Below are 23,039 nucleotides of genomic sequence, written 5' to 3' on the forward strand. Positions count from 1 at the left end.
TTCATTCAAGTTGGTGACGAGAATAATATACTGAAGAATGGAAAAAAAATTGGGGATCTGCCAGATGACGATCCGTTCGCCTTTAGGAAAGGTGAAGGCGTTTAATGATGGGGACAGGACTGCAGAAAATCAAGATACACTCATACGAATTGTATACCTAGTAACAACGTTCACCAGTGTAAAATGGTGCAAGATGTTTAAAAATCTGAGAAAATCTGGGGTAAACAGAAAGGAAACACGGAGATATCGAATATGTACAAGAAATAAATTGAAAAACCAAGCACGAAGAGCTCGGATTAAAAAAAAAAAAATTGCAGAAGAGGTATGTTGTCTTTCGATCCTGCAGTTCAATATATATATATATATATATATATATATATATATATATATATATATATATATATATATATATATATATCGAAGAAGCAATGATGGAAATAAAAGAAAAGCTCGACAGTGGGATTAAAGCATAGGGTGAAAAGATATCAGTGATAAGATAGGCTGATGATATTGCTATCATCTGTGCAAGTGAAGCAGTAATACAGGACCTGTAGAACGGAATAAAGATTTTAACGACTAAAGAATATGAACTGAGAGTAATCACGAAGAAGACAAAAGCAACGAGAAGTAGCAGATTTGCAAATAGCGAGAAACTTGACATCAAAATTGGTCGTCACAAAGCAGACGAAATTAAGAAGTTCTACTAAATTGGAAGCAAAATAACCCAAGGAGGATATCAAAAGCAGGATAGCACAGAAAAATATTGCATTCCTGGCCTTGAGAAGCCTACTGATATCAAACATTGCGTTTAATATGATGAAGAAATATCCGAGAACATACGTTTGGAGCACAGCATTGTAATGAATCATGGACGCTGGGAAAACCAGAAAACAAGAGAACCGAAACGTCTGAGACGTGGTACTACAGAAGAACGTTGTGAACTAGGCGGACTGATAAGATGAGGAGTAAGGGGGCTCTCTGCAGAATGGGAGAAGAAAGGAACAAATGCAAAATACTTACAAAAGAGAAGCGACAGGATGATAGTACACGTTAAGACATCAGTGAATAACCTCCATTACACTAGAGGGAACTGTAGACGGTAGAAATTATAGTGGGAGTCAGAGATTGGAATAAGCCGAGCAAATAATTGAAGACCTGATGAGCAACCGCTACTCTGAATTGGAAAGGCTCGGGCAGGAGGACCGCATCAAACCACTCAGAAAACTGATACAAAAAAATAAGCTTTTGTTCTAAATAATGCACGTGTTTAACGTGTGAAGATGTTGCTCCACTAATAGACACAATGCGAGGGACAGAAAATCCTAGGAAGTTCTGGTCTTACGTTAAATCAGTAACTGGATCGAAACAGCATATCCAGACACTCCGGGATGATGATGGCATTGAAACAGAGGATGACACGCGTAAAGCTGAAATACTAAACACCTTTTTCCAAAGCTGTTTTACAGAGGAAGACCGCACTGCAGTTCCTTCTCTAAATCCTCGCACAAACGAAAAAAATGGCTGACATCGAAATAAGTGTCCAAGGAATAGAAAAGCAACTGGAATCACTCAACAGAGGAAAGTCCACTGGACCTGACGGGATACCAATTCGATTCTACACAGAGTACGCGAAAGAACTTGCCCCCCTTCTATCAGCCGTGTACCGCAAGTCTCTAGAGGAACGGAGGGTTCCAAATGATTGGAAAAGAGCACAGGTAGTCCCAGTCTTCAAGAAGGGTCGTCGAGCAGATGCGCAAAACTATAGACCTATATCTCTGACGTCGATCTGTTGTAGAATTTTAAAACATGTTTTTTGCTCGAGTATCATGTCATTTTTGGAAACCCAGAATCTACTATGTAGGAATCAACATGGATTCCGGAAACAGCGATCGTGTGAGACCCAACTCGCTTTATTTGTTTCATGAGACCCAGAAAATATTAAATACAGGCGCCAGGAAGATGCCATTTTCCTTGACTTCCGGAAGGCGTTCGATACAGTTCCGCAATGTCGCCTGATAAACAAAGTAAGAGCCTACGGAATATCAGACCAGCTGTGAGGCTGGATTGAAGAGTTTTTAGCAAACAGAACACAGCATGTTGTTATCAATGGAGAGACGTCTATAGACGTTAAAGTAACCTCTGGCGTGCCACACGGGAGTGTTATGGGACCATTGTTTTTCACAATATATATAAATGACCTAGTAGATAGTGTCGGAAGTTCCATGCGGCTTTTCGCGGATGATGCTGTAGTATACAGAGAAGTTGCAGCATTAGAAAATTGTAGCGAAATGCAGGAAGATCTGCAGCGGATAGGCACTTGGTGCAGGGAGTGGCAACTAACCCTTAACATAGACAAATGTAATGTATTGCGGATACATAGAAAGAAGGATCCTTTATTGTATGATTATATGATAGCGGAACAAACACTGGTAGCAGTTACTTCTGTAAAATATCTGGGAGTATGCGTGCGGAACGATTTGAAGTGGAATGATCACATAAAATTAATTGTTGGTAAGGCGGGTACCAGGTTGAGATTCATTGGGAGAGTCCTTAGAAAATGTAGTCCATCAACAAAGGAGGTGGCTTACAATACACTCGTTCGACCTATACTTGAGTATTGCTCAACAGTGTGGGATCCGTACCAGATCGGGTTGACGGAGGAGATAGAGAAGATCCAAAGAAGAGCGGCGCGTTTCGTCACAGGGTTATTTGGTTAGCGTGATAGCGTTACGGAATGTTTAGCAAACTCAAGTGGCAGACTTTGCAAGTGAGGCGCTCTGCATCACGGTGTAGCTTGTTCGCCAGGTTTCGAGAGGGTGCGTTTCTGGATGAGGTATCGAATATATTGCTTCCCCCTACTTATACCTCCCGAGGAGATCACGAATGTAAAATTAGAGAGATTCGAGCGCGCACGGAGGCTTTCCGGCAGTCGTTCTTCCCCCGAACCATACACGACTGGAACAGAAGAGGGAGGTAATGACAGTGACACGTAAAGTGCCCTCCGCCACACACCGTTGGGTGGCTTGCGGAGTATAAATGTAGATGTAGATGTAGATGTAGAAACTTGGCACTTCGTCTAGCAACAGCAGTTCAGTTTTATCCTCTGTTCCTCTCCTACTTATTTTTGGTGAAACGGTAATGAAGCGCATCATGAAGAGTTGTCTGGTGTTGAAACGAAGACCTGTTGACTTGGACGCAGTGGAAGAACAAGATGGTCAACATTAAGAAAGAAATTTACGTCAACGTTCTGTCATTTCATTCGCTGATCCTGCTCTCCACTTACCTGTAAATTCTCTTCGCGCAACACACAAGACTATCACTAGAACATCTACAAAGAGGTACGTGAAAATAAAACCAAATAGCAGTAGCCAAAATGCTACTGGGTTTCATTGTTCATGTATTTCAACAGCCTTAAAGACAAAAACGTGTTTATTGTACTCAGTCGACATCGCAATTATTTCATAAACCATATTCAGTTTCGGTTAATACAAAAATTCATCAGAGCTTTGTCTACGTCACAAAACATGTCTTTTCTTTGGTTCTTCCTAACTCTTAAACAGTTTATAAAAAAAGTGTATTTTTATAAATAATTGTTGCTGTTGTGGTCTTTAGTCCTGAGACTGGTTTGATGCAGCTCTCCATGCTACTCTATCCTGTGCAAGCTTCTTCATATCCCAGTACCTGCTGCAACCTACATCCTTTTGAATGTGCTTAGTGTATTGATCTCTTGGTCTCCCTCTACTATTTTTACCCTCCACGCTGTCCTCCAATACTAAATTGGTGATCCCTTGATGCCTCAGATCATGTCCTACCAACCAATCCCTTCTTCTAGTCAAGTTGTGCCACAAACTTCTCTTCTCCCCAATCCTATTCAATACCTCCTCATTAGTTATGTGATCTACCCATCTAATCTTCAGCATTCATCTGTAGCACCACATTTCGAAAGCTTCTATTCACTTCTTGTCCAAACTATTTATCGTCTATGTTTCACTTCCATACATGGCCACACTCTATACAAATACTTTCAGAAATGACTTCCTGACACTTAAATCTATATTCGATGATAACAAATTTCTCTTCTTCAGAAACACTTTCCTTGCCATTGCCAGTCTACATTTTATATCCCTCTACTTCGACCATCACCAGTTATTTTGCTCCCCAAATAGCAAAACTCCTTTACTACTTTAAGTGTCTCATTTCCTAATCTAATTCCCTCAGCATCACCCGACTTAATTCGACTACATTCCATTATCCTCTTTTTGCTTTTGTTGATCTTCATCTTATATCCTCCTTTCAAGACACTATCCATTCCGTTCAACTGCTCTTCCAAGTCCTCTGCTGCCTCTGACAGAATTACAATGTCATCGGCGAACCTCAAAGTTTTTATTTCTTCTCCATGGATTTTAATACCTACTCCTAACTTTTCTTTTGTTTCCCTCACTGCTTGCTCAATATAAAGATTGAATAACATCGGGGACAGGCTACACCCCTGTCTTACTCTCTTCCTAACCACTGCTTCCCTTTCATACCCCTCGACTCTTATAACTGCCATCTGATTTCTGTACAAATTGTAAATAGCCTTTCGATCCCTGTATTTTACCCCTGCCACCTCCAGAATTTGAAAGAGAGTATTCCAGTCAACATTGTCAAACGCTTTCTCTAAGTCTACAAATGCTAGAAACGTAGGTTTGCCTTTCCTTAATCTAGTTTCTAAGATAAGTCGTAGGGTCAGTATTGCCTCACACGTTCCAATATTTCTACGAAATCCAAACTGATCTTACACGAGGTCGGCTTCTGTCAGTTTTTCCATTCGTCTGTAAAGAATTTGCGTTAATATTTTGCAGCTGTGGCTTATTAAACTGATTGTTCGGTAATTTTCACATCTATCAACAGCTGCTTTCTTTGGGATTGGAATTATTATATTCTTCTTGAAGTTTGAGGGTATTTCGCCTGTCTCATACATCTTGCTCACCAAATGGTAGAGTTAAGGCCGTGAGTAGTTCTAATGGAATGTTGTCTACTCCGGGGGCCTTGTTTCGACTGAGATCTTTCTGTGCTCTGTCAAACTCTTCACGCAGTATCATATCTCCCATTTCATCTTCATCTACATCCTCTTCCATTTCCATAAGATTGTCCTGAAGTACATCACCCTTGTATAGTCCCTCTATATCCTCCTTCCACCTTTCTGCTGTCCCTTCTTTGCTTCGAACTGGGATTCCATCTGAGGTCTTGATATTCATGCAAGTGGTTCTCTTTTCTCCAAAGGTCTCTTTAATTTTCCTGTAGGCAGTATCTATCTTACCCCTAGTGAGATAAGCCTCTACATCCTTACATTTGTCCTCTAGCCATCCCTGCTTAGCCATTTTCCACTCCCTGTCGATATCATTTTTGAGACATTTGTGTTCCTTTTTTCCTGCTTCATTTACTGCATTTTTATATTTTCTCCTTTCATCAATTAAATTCAATATTTCTTCTGTTACCCAAAGAGCTCTACTAGCCCTTGTCTTTTTACCTACTTGATCCTCTGCTGCCTTCACTACTTCATCCCTCAAAGCTACCCATTCTTCTTCTACTGTATTTCTTTCCGCCATTCCTGTCAATTGTTGCCTTATGCTCTCCCTGAAACTCCGTATAACCTCTAGTTTAGTCAGTTTATCCAGGTCCCATCACCTTAAATTCCCACCTTTTTGCAGTTTCTTCAGTTTTAATCTACAGTTCATAACCAATAGATTGTGGTCAGAGTCCACATCTGCCCCTGGAAAAGCCTTACAATTTAAAACCTGGTTCCTAAATCTCTGTCTTACCATTATATAATCTGTCTGAAACCTGTCAGTGTCTCCAGGCTTCTTCCATGTACATAGCCTTCTTTTATGATTCTTGAACCAGGTGTTAGCTATGATTAAGTTGTGCTCTGTGCAAAATTCTACCAGGCTTCTTCCTCTTTCATTTCTTAGCCACAATCCATATTCACCTACTACGTTTCCTTCTCTCCCTTTTCCTACTACCGAATTCCAGTCACCCATCACTATTAAATTTTCGTCTCCCTTCACTATCTGAATAATTCCTTTGATTTCATCATACATTTCTTCAATTCTTCGTCATCTGCGGAGCTAGTTGGCATATAAACTTGTACTACTGTAGTAGGTGTGGTCTTCGTGTCTATCGCGGCCACAATATAATTGTTACTGTTCCAAAAGACATTATGTTTAAATCTCTTACTGTTCAAGATAATTACAACATGAAGAAATCGCGGATGTGAATGAAATTTCGGCCACACACAGCTCACAGCGGTGTAAGTAACAAATTAATGGGCGTTAAAGTCGTTATGTACCATGCTGCACTGGTGGTAGTCGTATTGCAGGAAATGTTAAACCGGAGAATCGGCTGATTTATTTAAAGACTTGAAAAAGTTGGTTGCGATCTATGTATGTGTAAAATGTTAAATAATACCTTCTCCCAGATTCCACATTATAGTCTACTACAGTTTGCTGAGTGGCAAGAAAAGTTTCGTGGCCATTTAGAGTCTAACACCAACCTTCAGATTTTCTCTCCCGTCCACCAAGACGTTGGCATGAAATAAAAGTAGTCACGATTAACTTAAAAATATGACTGTTAGTAAATACCTCTGCGCACTGTGGTAACGGGAAATACAGTGCGAGGCTTCTAGCAAAACAGCGCTTCCCGCGCTCTGTAGAATTTCCAGGTAATGTCCGACAGTCAGCAAAACTTTTCTGTTGAACGAGTTCCTTGAACTGTCCACTGTCCGGTGAATTCCCAGAAATCTTAGTTGAGCGACACGCTTGGTAAATTGGCAGGCAAAGTAAGAAGAGGCTTCTGTTGAACTGTTACGTAGTCTTGAATACTTCTTGCTACACATGGACAAGCATTCTTGCCTTCCTACTCCAGGGGTCACTTTGAGAAATATTCGTAATCATAAATGACAGCCGGTATGTTTCAGGTTATCACGCAATATGTCTGCCGAAATAACATTGGGTAACACGCAATGGACGGTAGTGTTGTCTTTAAAGCGTCTCACAATTACTCGTCCCGTAAGTGACATGCACATAGAAGCCACAATGACTATTTCCACACTAACGTCTGTTGATAAATCACTTTAGCATCACGTTAGTGGTATCCCGGACAACGGCCTATGGTACACTTCAGAGAGCAGACAAGACCGGTGTACGCCAGGGCACATAGAGTTACGAATTAAGTATCTATAATCCTTGCTGACTTCATATTTCGTGGCCTACTGTCTTAGGCTCTTTAATTGTATCCCGTTTCTATGAAAAGAGTAGCTTTTTCCTCAATAATGTCTTCTCAGAAAGAAGTCTACCATTTATTCTGTCTCCAGAGATGAGAGTAGATTTCCAACTGCTACCAGGGCTGCACAGACTGAATGGGCAACCACATTTATAACAACCTGAACATCTACGAAGTTCAGTATGACAGTACGTGAACAATAACAACACAAAGATTACTCACATACTGGTGGATAAGAATAGTTCCACAGGAAGACGAAGATAATGCGTTAGCAGTAATTCAGAAAACAAGTTACAGTTGTGCGAGGTCAAATTCAGAATTTATCAAACTGCCGCAAGATTGAGCTGATATCAATCAAATTTTGTTTTTCTTAGGTTGTCCGGTGATGTAAGTTACGTTAAGTGTTCACTTGTTCTGCGCCATAGTTTTGTTTGTTGGGCTTTTAAGATGACCGACTAGTGTGTGTTTCGTTCAAATGGACATACAAGAATACTGAGTTCTCACAAAATTCTTTTTGTAGGTTCTTTATCGTCACTGGAAATACATCTAAACTTTCTGAAATAATACGCTGAGTCTACTTCTATCTTATCAGTAATTAAGAAACGGCCACTTAATTCACAAGTGACTGTACATCTCTAGAAATTTATGCACGGGAATACATCGCAAATTTGCAATTATTGATGAAGTCACTGACTGACAGAACGATACATTATTGTTTAATTGCTTCGAAGTTTCTAATCTCAGCATAGGAATTGTGGCGAACACACGAATACTAAAGTTACTATAGTAAGGTAACAGGTTATTACTAAGGCTGTCGTAGTTTCCTTTACATAATTGTCTCAGTTAAACATTATTAGGTTATGAATGTTCGCCTGTGATTTTTTTCTTTAGTTCAGTTGCTCAAAAGAAATAAAAATGTTTTTTCTTAGTAATGATACATTTTTACAGTTTAAAGTACTGTTCATATTTCTGGCACGCGTCCATCCCACGGACGCTGACGTTCCACCTGACGAAGCCAACGGTGATTGTCAACAGACCAATAGTGCATGTTTCGGCGGTTTATCTGGCCACGATTGGTAAATGTGACTTCATCTCTAAACGAGATACATTATGCTTCATCACTACTAAACAAGATACATGATACATCTGTAGTATCCTGTCTTAATGACGATGTACAGAAGTTAATATGGTCCTCATAATTATTTCCAAGTAGCTCTTGGTGGAGAGATGTGTGATAGGGCTGGAACCTATGTCGATGGAAAATGATTAGGACACTTTTCTGACTCATGCCACTTCCTCGTGCGACTGCGCGCGAGTTAAATTTGCTGATCAACTGCAACAGCAGTAAGAACATCAATTTCCCTCTCATCTGTCGTCACTTGTTTCCTTCTGTTACGTTGTCTGCGTCTTACGCTAACACTTCTACGTAACTTGTTGAAGAGGTTGGTAAATAACTGCCGATACGGTTGACGCCTGTTGGGATGTATTGCCGCATACACCGCACGAGAACGAACTCCACTCTTCGTAAACTCTCCATACACCATGAGCAGGTCGGTTTCTTCTGCGTTGCTAGACCTCATCGATCACTCACGACCTACTACTGGGACTGTTAGACACTGACTAGCAAGTCGCAACGCACTCGAGGGACACACAGGCACACTGTAAGCAAACATAACAACATCGAACGTAGGCTACGAAGGCTGAATGGCTCAGAAAAGGGTTGGTGTGGAAACTTTTCAAAATACGAAACCTCGTATACGGCTGACACTAGAAACCTGCAACCAACGCCACTGACATTCTAATTTACCCTACTTATACTTCACTAATGTAATAAGGCATTGTTGCACTTAAAAGTGTATGTTTTCTCAAAAAATACGCCTTCTAATCATTATTACAATCTATTTATTGGCTAACAATACGAGTCCCTGACTGCCAATGCACTCCCTAAAACCGCACATCAATGTCACTTTTCCATCACCGCAATATTTGCGGTGCAAGTTTAGGTGATTCACCCTGTATAATGGTGAACTCCCATGCATTTCTTCTCTACGTCCTGAGACCTTCTGCGTGCATCCGCTTTAACCACTTCATGGTTCTCATCACAGTAACTTTGTGTGACTTCGAACTTTTGCGTTACAAAGATTCTAGCGTCTATACAGTACTTGGCTAACTCTTTAGTCTTGTCATGACAATCGTTGGCGATCTCCTCTATAACACAGGTTACTTTTTCTGTTGATGCATTCGACTTTTATAACCTCCAAAACATTCTTGAATTCGATCTGACAGTATTCAGTTCCATTTTAAAAGATTTCGTCTCATATTTAACTGAGTCCACACCGGTTTTCATACCAGATTAAACTGCATTTAATTCACATTTAACTGTACTTACTTCACATTTAACTGGAGATTTCTGTTGCCCAATATTATCAAACAACTCTATCAACACTTGGGAATGACTTATACTTCCGCACCCTACGAAAGTGATCACTATATTACACCCAGTTCTTCATCCTTAGATACTCGTACAATCGCTTCAACACTACCATCTCCATTACGCTCAAAACTGATATCGTTACAGTTTCCTAGTGCTGATTCTTGTTTAATTACCTCTTCCCTTGGTCCGTTCTATCCGCACAAAAGAGACTGCCTTTCAAATACATGTTCACCAGTTTCACGTCATAGATGCAGCCAAATACCCTTAGGCTGCACTGTGTCTTATCTACTGTTTGTTTACCGCCGAACAGCCGCCTCAGCCAGCTCGTACAGACGACTGTGGTCGGGATGGAGGCAACAGACATAAATACCCACTGGCAGACTGCACGCGGGGTAGACTCGCTGCATGGCCCGGCTGTTGTGACTGCAATCACTACGGTCCGTGCCCACGCATGCGCACTAGTAACGCACGCACTACTGGAAAAATATCGAAGATGGCAGACCTGCACCGGCAGTGATCGCTTCGCTTCGTCGTCGTGCGTGCAATGTCGGCACACACGTACTGCCTGCCAAATTTCCAAGAGGGCTCCGAGCTTGTTCAGCGACTCTTGTGACGTCATTTAATGCCATCATAGTTCTCACGCCTCTGGTCACGTAACTGCGCTGTGTATCCCGTGTTTAAGTGATTTAATAAATCAAAGAGCTTCAGCCTGGAGTTTCTGCACCAACTGTAAGCTAGCCAGATTTTACTAAAACTATCTAGCATTCCTTTACATAATAGTCGCAGTTCTCACCATTATTAGGCGACTGAATGTTAACTACATTTTTGCTCCTTCGTCCATTTGCTCGCACAGGATGATAAATAAGTTTCTTTCCAGTAATGATGAATTTTTGCAGTTCAAAGTGATTTTGGTAGTTCTGTCACGCACTGATTCACCAATCACTTACCACGTAAAACAATATTGAATGCATGAGCGCAGTTTCAGATTTCACTGTTTTACATGAACACTTTATTGGCTAGTTTCAGCAACACAAGGCCACATTTTGAAAATCAATCGGAATAACGTACTTTCTGACAAAAACTTTCCGTAACAGACCACGCTACGTACAAGTTACAATTCTCTGCACTGTTATGCTACTCTGACAATAATACTCATGCGATGAAGGGGCGCCAAGGAAACAAAAGGACTGTTGAAACATATCGACTTCAAAGACACACTAGCTAAAATAACTCTTACGATCCCAGAATGAGATATTCACTCTGCAGCGGAGTGAGCGCTGATACGAAACTTCCTGGCAGATTAAAACTGTGTGCCGGACCGAGATTCGAACTCGGGACCTTTGCCTTTCGCGGGCAAGTGCTCTAGCTTCTTTTTTTTTTTTTTTTTTTCTCCTCGATGTAGTTCGTTGCGTTCGGTCTGGGCGGACGTCACAAGACATCCGTTCAAGTTGATCGTTGATTCCTTGACTCAGTTTTTTCATTACAGAGAGCACGCAGCCGTCTGACCCGAACACGCTGAGCTACCGTACCGGCTTCAGCTACCCAAGCACGACTCACGCCCCGTCCTCACAGCTTTACTTTCGCCAGTACTTCTTCTCCTACTTTCCAAACTTCACAGAAGCTCTCCTGCGAGTTCGGGTCTCGGTCCGGCACACAGTTTTAATCTGCCAGGAAGTTTCAACTCTTGCGATGTTTGAGTGTGTAAAATCTTTGTGAGGACATACGATAGGCTTTTTGGGAAAAAAATGATATGATCTTATGGCATTGTTGGCCGGGAGGCCCCATTCGGGTTCGTGCGCCTAGTGCAAGTCTTATTTCAGCCGACGCCACAATGGGCGACTTGCGTGCCCATCATAAGGATAAAATGAAGAATATAGTTCACTCAATCCTGAAAGTTTCAAAGACATAATAACATGAGAACTGTCACAAAATTAGATTTTAGCCCATACATCCAAGTTGAGAACAAAATTAATATACAGAAGAACGGTGCGATAGAATTTGTGAATTATTCGAAAACGTAAAATATTGCAAGATATTGTAAAATCTCAGCAATGTAGATATAAGCTAAAGAGAAATATACAACACGTTCAGGAACCAAGAGGGAATAATAAGAGCGGAAGAACAAGAAAGTAGTGGTCACACTAGAGAAAAAGAGGCTTAAGGTAAGGGGCAGTCTTTCTGTCACACCGTTCAACCTGAGCATCACAGAAGAGAAATTAAAAGAATCAGGAGCGGGATTAAAAGTAATTGGTTAAATGATGTCACTGATCAGATTCGCTGACAATATTGCTGTCATTAGTGTAAGTGTGGAATAATTACATGACCTATTGAATGGAGCGAAATCTGCTAAGCACAAAAAATGAACTGAGAGGAGACCACAGAAAAATTAATAAGGACAAGCAACAATTAGAACAGCGATAAACTTTACAGAAAAATTCGGTGCTAGGTACTAAACGAAATGAAGGAATTCTGCTACCTTCTAAGCCAAATAACGCATGGCAGACGAAGCAAGGATGATATGAGAAGCATACCACCACTCGAAAAGCGAGTATTCAGAGCTGAAAGAACTATATTGGTACTAAAATTCGAACTTAAATTGAGGGAGAAATTTTTGAGAATATGCGTTTGAAGCATAGCGTTGTATGGAACTGAATCAAAGTCTGTGAGAAAATTGGAACAGAAAAAAAAAAAAATGGTTCAAATGGCTCTGAGCACTATGGGACTTAACTTCTGAGGTCATCAGTCCCCTACAAGTTAGAACTACTTAAGCTAACTAACCTAAGGACCTCACACACATCCATGCCCGAGGCAGGATTCGAACCTGCAACCGTAGCGGTCACGCGGTTCCAGACTGCAGCGCCTAGAAACGCTAGGCCACAGCGGCCGGCGGAACACAAAAGTTTCGAAATATTTGAGATGTGCTGTCACAGGAAAAGGTTGACAATTAAGTGGACTCATAAAGAACGAGGAGGTTCTCTGCAGCATCGGTGAGGAAAAGAACATTTGTTAAACACTGACAAGAAGAAGGGTCAGAATGGCAGGACATGTCAAGACATAAGGGAACAATTTTCAGGTTGCCTGACGGTACTGTAGATAGGAAAAGCTGCAGAGGAAGACAGATTGGAAAATGTCCAAAAAATAATATAGGACATTGGGGTTAGGCTGCCACAGCAGAGGAGGTCTTCACGATCTACATCAAGCTAGTCAGAAAACTGATGGCATATAATTCATAACAATAATAATAATAAAAATATTAATAATAATCTACATCTCCAATATAATAATGATAAGCAATTAAAGAAGCCAAATGCGTAGGAGAAGAAAGAGTATGGTGCATTTTACGTAAAGTTTTAGCTATGAGGAGGTTTCGGCATGGTATGTAACACATTTATTAAATGTTGAGCAAAAATTAAATTATCACCAATATTTAGACGATTTTATAAGAACACCTTTGATTTTGTATGACTGTTTGTTACTGTGGAGTGTGAGTGCTCCTCACTTCTCCAGAAACGAAGCAGCTGCCACTGTTCAAAAGTCAGCCACTATACAAAGTCTTTCCTATTCGCCCCTTTTTATGGTCTTCGTTGAGTGTGCTAGAAAGCTGTGGCCGCCTATCGGTGGCACACAACCAAAAAATGCTAAGCAAGTTTCATCTGCTTGGTGCGGACAGTAAACTAGTGACTGGGAATACCACGCATATCCGTGCTACAGCATCGGAATAAGTTACTATTTGAATATTGATTTAATATTTACGGTTACTGATAGATTTTATACTGTTAGCGATCACATTATCGAATATTTATCGCGGCCTAAGTTTTCTTGCAACTGTCTTCATCCTCAAGAACAATAAGGGAATTAATTTAACTTACTACTTGTCAGACATTGAATGATGGACGGCGCAATGATCTTGCACCAAGCTGTAGAGCATTCGAATAACGAATTTTTTATAAATGAGGAAGTAAACCATTCAAATATTCTGACTCAAGTACTCTATTTACCTGCCTACTGAAATTTGCATCTATCTCCTGTTAAAATGATGGATAATCCCCTAAAAATGAGGGTAAGTGTTCTGGAAAAAGACTGATACAGTCTTCTGATAAAATGGAAACAAAAAAGAACGAAGACTGCAACTTCTTCACTAAACCGGCATATTTTCCAATGCAGATATTTTATGTTCAAAAAGGTAACAAACATAATCAGGTATACGAAAATGACCTAATGATGAAATTTTAGTACAGTACAAAAAAAATTGTGTTTCAGGTATTATAGTCACTTAAAAGATTCACAGCGAATGCAGTCTCACGATCAAATCAAATCAGCAAATCTTGTTGACCAAGAAGATAAAAATCTGGAAAAAAATCAGAACCGTAAAAGAAAAAGTGTCCCTACGTCAGAACGATGTATCTGTTGATGAGAGTACCTTGGTAATGGAAAAAAGAGATTTGATGGGCTAGACGCCGATGTTGATTACATTTTTCTATCATCAGATTCCACTGATTTTCGTATAGAAAGAAATGTAAGGATGAAAATATGCCTCCGGTGATAACGCACTGGAAGCCATAGATATGTATTTTGCAGAACTTCCAGAATTGGTATTCTTTCGTGGAACCTACGCTGTGCAAAATAGCTGGACTAAGTGCATGGACACAAAAAGCAGTTATGTTGGAAAATCCAAATTGTTCGGCACCGGCAATTTTTCATTTGCGCGCTGTAGAAAGACAGCTATTATTTATTCGAACACCTGCCCTTACTCGTACTGCCTCGAAACGGCAAAACCGATTTGATCGCTTTGCAGTACGGTTTCTCTGGAAACCTGTCTTTCAGATTCGCTTTAACACAGAGACGGCAAGACATTGGCGGCAAAAGAAAGTCTGCGAGTCGGCTTTTTTGCGCTTTCCTCTCCGGCGACCACACGCCGAGGCGGCTAATTAAATTCCGCGGAATGTAGTCCCTGCCGGAGACCAGCACGCTGCCGATAGCGTATCCCGAGAGAGTAATTAGGCGGGCGCTGCCCAACAGGTGTTTGTTTGTGTCATTCATTAGGGGCCGATCGCCTGCCGCCTTGTATTTGTGCTTCCCGCCACACACCTCGCCCCCAGACAATGGCCTCTCCGCGCGAGGCCGTGCGAAGCAATCAAGCACCGGCTAAGTACCTGAATATTCTCGATTAGCGGTACGTCGAGCACAAAAGGCTGCTCCATTTCTTCCGACCGCTCCGGCTTCATTTTATTGCACTGCGCTTCCAGAGAGCTTCCTGTTCTCTGTAGAAACAACAAAGACCAGTGGAGACTATAGTCTACCAAACTGCACAGTTCATGCCTTAACAAGAAGAAACTGGGACTGACAGCACTCGAACACACACACACAAACTCACTCATACACACACACACAAAGGAAATGCAGGAGCTAGAAAAAATATGGAAACACCAGAAACAAAACACATCTCCGTCCCCAATAAGGTGTAGGAAAGCCATTGCCATTCAAAATGGCTCCCAGTCGTCTCGGAATGCGTAAGTATAGATCCTGTACGATTTTAAGCGGAATCGTGTACTTTTGTCCCTGTAAAATAGTCCTAAGCTCTGGTAACGATGATGAAGGCGGACAACGATTACGCACACTTCTCTGCAAAGTAAACCTCAAAGATCCAGTAACATTGGTATCAGATGAAGGTATTGGCGAAGGGAAAGACGGAAATTCGTTCTCTTGATGTCTAGTTTTGGAATTCCACGTCGCCCTACAATGTTCAGCTTACGGAGCTCCCTTCGTGTTGTTTTGGTACTGACAGAGTTGGTGAGGGCGACATTCAGTTCTGCAGTCATTTCAGCAGGTTTGTGACTTAGCGGGTGATGCTTATTTTCTTTATGTGTATCCGGAATAAACCTTCTATACAGTGCTTCTTGAAATACCAGACACCAGACATTTCGGCTTCCTTCTTTACAGAAGGTCCCACCATACGAGCACCACAATTTGCCCTCGTTAGGGTTCACTTAGCTCCGACATGATGCACTCGCATTTACGTAGAACGCTGTTGTGAACACTACTTACACTTGCGCCGGCCGCAGTGCCCATGCGGTTCTAGGCGCTTCAGTCTGGAACCGCGTGACCGCTACGGTCGCAGGTTCGATCCTGCATCGGGCATGGATGTGTGTGATGTCCTTGGGATGGTTAGGTTTAATTAGTTCTAAGTTCTAGGGGACTGATGACCTCAGATGTTAAGTCCCATAGTGCTCAGAGGCAGCAACTTACACTTGCAACGTATTGATGACGATGCACAGTTTCCGTTCGTGATCTAACACAACTGCACGACGTTAAGGCTTGGCTAGCTCCTGCATTTCTGTTCAAGCATCCAATTCCCGTGGTGCTTCCACGTTTCTGTCCAGCACGTGTGTATGTACGTGGTTTAACTTACGGTATCAGAATATCTCTAGAACCATAAATCCCATAAGGAAATAAAGCTGACCAAATTCACTTGCATTACGGGGGACCACTAGGTGACAATGTCTTCTTATTATTATAAGATGCTATTGTCGTTGAGGCAGAGGGAAATTTCCCTTTTGTTTACTTGCATTTTTGAGTTCTGAGCTTTCCCCTTTTTAGAGTTAGTAGCTAACCGCCCCCCCCCCCCCCACCTCATGGACCATGCCGTTGGTGGGAAGGCTAGCGTGCCTCAACGATACAGATGGCCGTACCGTAGGTGCAACCACAACGGAGGGGTATCTGTTGAGAGGCCAGGCAAACGTGTGGTTCCTGAAGAGGGGCAGCAACCTTTTCACTAGTTGCAGGGGCAACAGTCTGGATGATTGGCTGATCTGGCCTTGTAACACTAACAAAAACGGCCTTGCTGTTGTGGTACTGCGAACGGCTGAAAGCAAGGGGAAACTACAGCAGTAATTTTTCCCGAGGTCATGCAGCTTTACTGCATGATTAAATGATGATGGCGTCCTCTTGGTTAAAATATTTCGGAGGTAAAATAGTCCCCATTCGGATCTCCGGGCGGGGACTACTCAAAAGGACGTCGTTATCAGGAGAAAGAAAACTGGCGTTCTACGGATCGGAGCGTGGAATGTCAGATCACTTAATCGGGCAGGTGGGTTAGAAAATTTAAAAAGGGAAATGTATAGGTTAAAGTTAGATATAGTGGGAAATAGTGTAGTTCGGTGGCAGGAGCAACAAGACTTTTGGTCAGGTGATTACAGGGTTATAAATACAAAATCCAATAGGGGTAGTGCAGGTGTTGGTTTAATAATGAATAAAAAAAATAGGAGTGCGGGTAAGCTACTACAAATAGCATAGTGAACGCATTATTGTGGCCAAGATAGACACGAAGCCCACGCCTACTACAATAGTACAAGTTTATATGCCAACTAGCTCTGCAGAGGATGAAGAAATTGATGAAATATATGATGAGATAAAAGATATTATTGAGGTAGTGTAGGGAGACAGGAAAATTAAGGAGACCTTTGGAGAAAAGAGAACCACTTGCATGAATATCAAGAGCTCAGATGGAAACTCAGTTCTACGCAAAGAAGGGAAAGCAGAAAGGTGGAAGGAGTATATAGAGGGTCTATACAAGGGCGATGTTCTTGAGGACAATTTTATAGAAATGGAAGAGGATGTAGATGAAGATGAAATGGGAGATATGATACTGCGTGAAGAGTTTGACAGAGCACTGAAAGAACTAAGTCTAAACAAGGCCCCGGGAGTAGTCAACATTCCATTAGAACTACTGACAGCCTTGGGAGAGCCAGTCCTGACAAAACTCTACCATCTGATGAGCAAGATGTATGAGACAGGCGAAATACCCTCAGACTTCAAGAAGAATATAATAATTCCATTCCCAAGGGAAGCAGGTGTCGACAGATGTGAAAATTATCGAACTAGCAGTTAAATAAGTCACAGCTGCAAAACACTAACGCGAATTCTTTACAGACGAATGGAAAAAGTGGTAAAAGCCGACCTCGGGGAAGAACAGTTTGGATTCCGTAGAAATGTTGCAACACGTGAGACAATACTGACCCTACGACTTATCTTAGAAGAAAGATTAAGGAAAGGCAAACCTACGTATCTAGCATTTGTAGACTTAGACAAACCTTTGACGATGTTGACTGGAATACTCTCTTTCAAATTCTGAAGGTGGCAGGGGTAAAATACAGGGAGCGAAAGGCTATTTACAATTTGTACAGAAACCAGATGGCAGTTATAAGAGTCGAAGGACATGACAGGGAAGCAGTGGTTGGGAAGGGAGTGAGACAGGGTTGTAGCCTCTCCCCGATGCTATTCGATCTGTATATTGAGCAAGCAGTAAAGGAAACAAAAGAAAAGTACGGAGTAGGTATTAAAATCCATGGAGAAGAAATAAAAACTTTGAGGTTCGCCGATGACATTGTAATTCTGTCAGAGACAGCAAAGGACTTGGAAGAGGAGTTGAACGGAATGAACAGCGTCTTGAAAGGAGGGTATAAGATGAATATCAACAAAATGAAAACGAGGATAATGGAATATAGTCGAATGAAGTCGGGTGATGCTGAAGGAATTAGATTAGGAAATGAGACACTTAAAGTAGTAAAGGAGTTTTGCTATTTGGGGAGCAAAATAACTGATGATGGTCGAAGTAGAGAGGATATAAAATGTAGACTGGCAATGGCAAGGAAAGCGTTTCTGAAGAAGAGAAATTTGTTAACATCGAGTATTGATTTAAGTGTCAGGAAGTCGTTTCTGAAAGTATTTGTATGGAGTGTAGCCATGTACGGAAGTGAAACGTGGACGATAAATAGTTTAGACAAGAAGAGAATAGAAGCTTTCGAAATGTGGTGCTACAGAAGAATGCTGAACATTAGATGGGTAGATCTCGTAACTGATAAGTAGGTATTGAATAGAATTGGGGAGAAGAGGAGTTTGTGGCGCAACTTGAGAAGAAGAAGGGGTTGGTTGGTAGGACATGTTCTGAGGCATCAAGGGATTACCAATTTAGTACTTGAGGGCAGCGTGGAGGGTAAAAATCGTAGAGGGAGACCAGGAGATGAATACACTAAGCAGATTCAGATGGATGTAGGTTGCAGTAGGTACTGGGAGATGAAGAAACTTGCACAGGATAGAGTAGCATGGAGAGCTCCATCAAACCAGTCTCAGGACTGAAGACCACAACAACAACATGTACAAATATTCAGTGTAACACTTACACCCTTTTGCTGGTAACCGTGATAGTTAAAATTGTATTAGGGCAATGTAAGGCGTTCGTCTTTTCACCTTATCTGTGAAATTAATGCGCTCTCGAACAATAGGATAGTCCAAGCTTATTATGAATCGGAAAATAAATCATCTCTCTGGAGAGTAGCTTGTTTTCAGATAAGAAACTGATTCGATTCTATGTATCTGTACAGTCCGCGGCTGCAGTACGAGCCCTCATAGGAAGCCCCATATGGCGGACCCAAATGTTGATGTTGTTTCTGGTACGCTGCAGTCGTGGACTGTGCGGCTGGTCCCGGCGGAGGTTCGACTCCTCCTTCGGGCATGGGTGTGTGTGTGTTTGTTCTTAGGATAATTTAGGTTAAGTAGTGTGTAAGCTTAGGGACTGATGACCTTACCAGTTAAGTCCCATAAGGTTTCACACACATTTGAACATTTTCATCTGGTACGCTGTAGAAGATTCGCAGGGAAGCCCTCACACACTCTCCAACTAATCCCTATCTCTCCCAAATCAATTTCCTTATTTTTGATGCCATGAATAGAGACATTAGCGGGCGATTGTTTGCTTCGGACAAATATCTGCACGCCTGGGTGCAGTCATGGTTCCGGAAACTTTTTTCCATGTAGGCGTTGTTCGTCTTTTCTCACAATGGGATACCTGCGATGGCTTTTGAAATAATAAACAGTGTGCTTAATTTTTTTCCTTCTGTCTCGTTTTATTTGACTGCCCCTTAGAGAAAGGTCACCAAGTCAAGAGGCGTTACCTTAAAAGGAAACAACGAAAGGAAAGCGTTAAGCAATATTCGTATAAACTGAATAGATCAGGTTTCTAAAGCTGTCCAGTGCAGCGTTAAGATACGCAAATGCGGTTCTTTCGTTCTTAGAATTAGTTCCGTAGTTGAGGTCACTTTCCCGTTGTGTACGAACCAGCAATTTACTGATTGGGCCGATATTTGACCTCACCTGCAGCGGTGTTCATGCACCGTGGAACGCCCCACAGGCCTAGCTGTCTGCTAATAATCACTGTGCAAGGCGTCCGGCTGCTGGGGCGGAACGATCTTCGGACGCAGTTTCACCTCGACCCGTGGCCGCGCTCCATCTCAGCCGGGCCGTGACGTGATCGAGTAACAGTTGAGCCCACCACGAGCTACTGCACGTCCTCCTGCATGGACCAAAGCTTTTTTCCGTTTAATACCAGTTGAGTATAAAATTATATCCAAGAGAAGACCAAACTTGGCTTGAGTCTTCGCAGTTAGCAATTTCCGTTGCCCGTCTCAGGTAAAATCGCTAGCTTCTAATGCTCACGTAATCAGATCGGATTTCAATCCCTACTCAAGACAGTAAACGTTGGTAACAATTGGGAAGTTCCGGAGCGCCGTCTTGAGTAAGTTGGCAGAGGAGGTGGCTTCCCACTGCAGTCCTGCAGCCTGTAATGAGGCGTATGTTGTTGTCAGTATCTTTATGTATGAGTATAGAGAGAAAACAAGAGACAGTGTGAAACACAATGGCAACGCCTACTCTAGTCCCCCAGAATAGTGCGAAGTGGTGAGTCCACTTTATGTATCCATCAACCTTACACATTGTCATCTCTCCCTAGTTACGGAGGCACAGATGAGGGTCCTTTTCTTGCCAGCTAAGCACTAGTGCGGAATATCTCTCCTGCCACCAGTATTCAAGCAGGAATCGAGTGCCATCGCACCAACGTACATTGGCGATCACAGCTACTGAGGCTACGAACGAAAATAATTGTTGTTGGCGGAATTCGCCCACCGAGCAAGGAACAGGTGCAGACTCCTGATCATCAAATACTCCATATGTGAAACTTCCTAGCAGATGAAAACAATGTGCCGAATCGGGATTTGAACCTGAGGCCTCTGCCTTTCGCAGGCAAATGTCTTACCAAGTGTGCTAACCGAGCACTACTGGTGCCTTCCCCCCCCCCCCCCCCCCCCCTGAGAGCTGTGTTTTCGCAAGTATCTTATCTCATACCTTCCGGACTTCACAGAAGGCACAAGGTCTTCTGAATATCTTTCGGAACTAGCACCCCTGCAAGAAAAGATAATGCGGGTACGTTGATTAATCACAGCCTTGGGGAATGTTTCCAGAATGAATCCGGCACACAGTTTTAATGTGGCAGAAGTTACATAACCGGTGCACAATTGACTACAAAGTGAAAATTCATTCTGGGAATTACATATGTATCCACATCTATTCATAGGTATATACAGAAACCCAGGTATACAGGCATCGCGGAGGATACTTCATTCCAAAGTTAACAACATCCGCCCTACTTTGTCCACGTATGGTACGAAGGAAATTCCCCATGGCCGGTACGTGAGATTTTGCATGGAGCCGGTTGTACCTAACCGAACACCACAGCGTTTCGTGTGAACAGCTCGTCGTTCTTGTCAGGGCAGGTTCAAAGTCACGCGGGGACCGCAACATTGATGAATTACGGGGCACCTATTCAGTATTGGGTGTGTATGGGACCTATAAACGACGGAGAGGCTTCGTCCCGCCGAGCCCTCAGTGGTTCATAACCCCACAACAGGCCACAGCAGTCCACCCGCCCCACCGCTGCCCCACCCCGAACCCGGGGTTATTGTGCGGTTCGGCCCCCAGTGGACGTCTCATACCAGATGAGTGTAAACCCAATTGTTTGTGTGGTAGAGCGATTATAGTGTACGCATACGTGGAGAGAGTGTTTGCACAGCAATCGCCGACATAGTTAATTGAGGCGGAATAAGGGGAACCAGCCCGTATTCGCCGAGGCAGATGGAAAACCGCCTTAAAAACCATCCACAGGTTGGCCGGCACACCGGACTTTGACACTGAAATGTGCACTCACATTATTTTTTAAACGTATTATTTTACTGTCATACAATACGTGAAGCTAACGTCTGGTAACATCTTGATTCAATAATTTAAGCACTAGCGGTGCCATGTAGTGATTTCTTAGGCAGTATGTGACCAACATAATAAACATTACTCGAGACGCTAACACTATGCGTCAGGTAACTTACTAGATCCATTCGCGTTAGTTTACTAACACTGAGGCAGATTTCAGCACATACGAATTAACTTAAAATTAGTCAGTGGAGCATGTCCAATGAACGGTTGCCAGACTATGGCAGTATCCTGGTTGTTATATCGTTTGCATAATCTGCGCATGTCGTACAGGATGGTAGGACATACGTGAAGGCATCATGGAATAACTTCCGTGATACTAGTTAGTAGAGGTAAAAAATAGTAAGGGAATACAGAAAGAGTAATATAGAAAACAAATTATTGACGATGTCGACTCTTGGACATTAAGCTGGAAGGTCTTTTGGAAGCAACTGAAGTGGAACGGGGCATGTACGTTGATAACACAATTCACTGTCTCTCTTCCTTTTAGTTTTTCATTACCTTCGTGAACAACACAGAGTATTGATTTAGCAGTAAGAGTCTTCGTTTAGCGGTGTATCGGTCAGTTCACTTATGTCGCCACGTTGTACGCTTCCTGTTTGTTTATTTGTCTTTTCTAGAAGCAATTTTCATAGGAATTACATATTTGTGCGGTTTGGTAGTATCTACTTTTTCATGACGCTGTAAACGTTTGGCATGTGGAGCATTTGAAATGATTGTAATAAATTCCAAAAGATCTTCGTCAGTTCGTTGTGTTTAGGAGAACTGTTTCCGACACCGATGGTTTTCACGCCATCATTGGTGGTCACATACTTTTATGCAGTATGATTATTGTAACAGACTGGATGGGAACCAGGTGGCGGATGGAGTTTTTACTGGCAGGCATGTATAGTGAAAAACCGTGTAAGTAGGCTGTTTAGGTTTTTTAATTGGTAACGCCACCTCAGTATGAAAATCACCGGCTGTGCCGTGTGCAGTCTGTGGCTGCTTTGCATTGTTGTAATACTCAACCATTGTAGTGTTAGGCAGCTGGCTGTGAACAGCGCGTAGCGTTGCGCAGTTGGAGGTGAGCCGCCAGCAGTGGTGGATGTGGGGAGAGAGATGGCGGAGTTTTGAAATTTGTCATGAACTGCTATATTTATAAATGATGATATCAAGCTGGCAGTAGTGGCGCTCGCTGTATTGCAGTAGCTTGAGCAGCGAAGATTTTTGTGAGGTAAGTGATTTGTGAAAGGTATAGTTTAATGTT

This window comes from Schistocerca nitens, chromosome 2 (genome assembly GCF_023898315.1).
Source record: "Schistocerca nitens isolate TAMUIC-IGC-003100 chromosome 2, iqSchNite1.1, whole genome shotgun sequence".
Taxonomy (NCBI): domain Eukaryota; kingdom Metazoa; phylum Arthropoda; class Insecta; order Orthoptera; family Acrididae; genus Schistocerca; species Schistocerca nitens.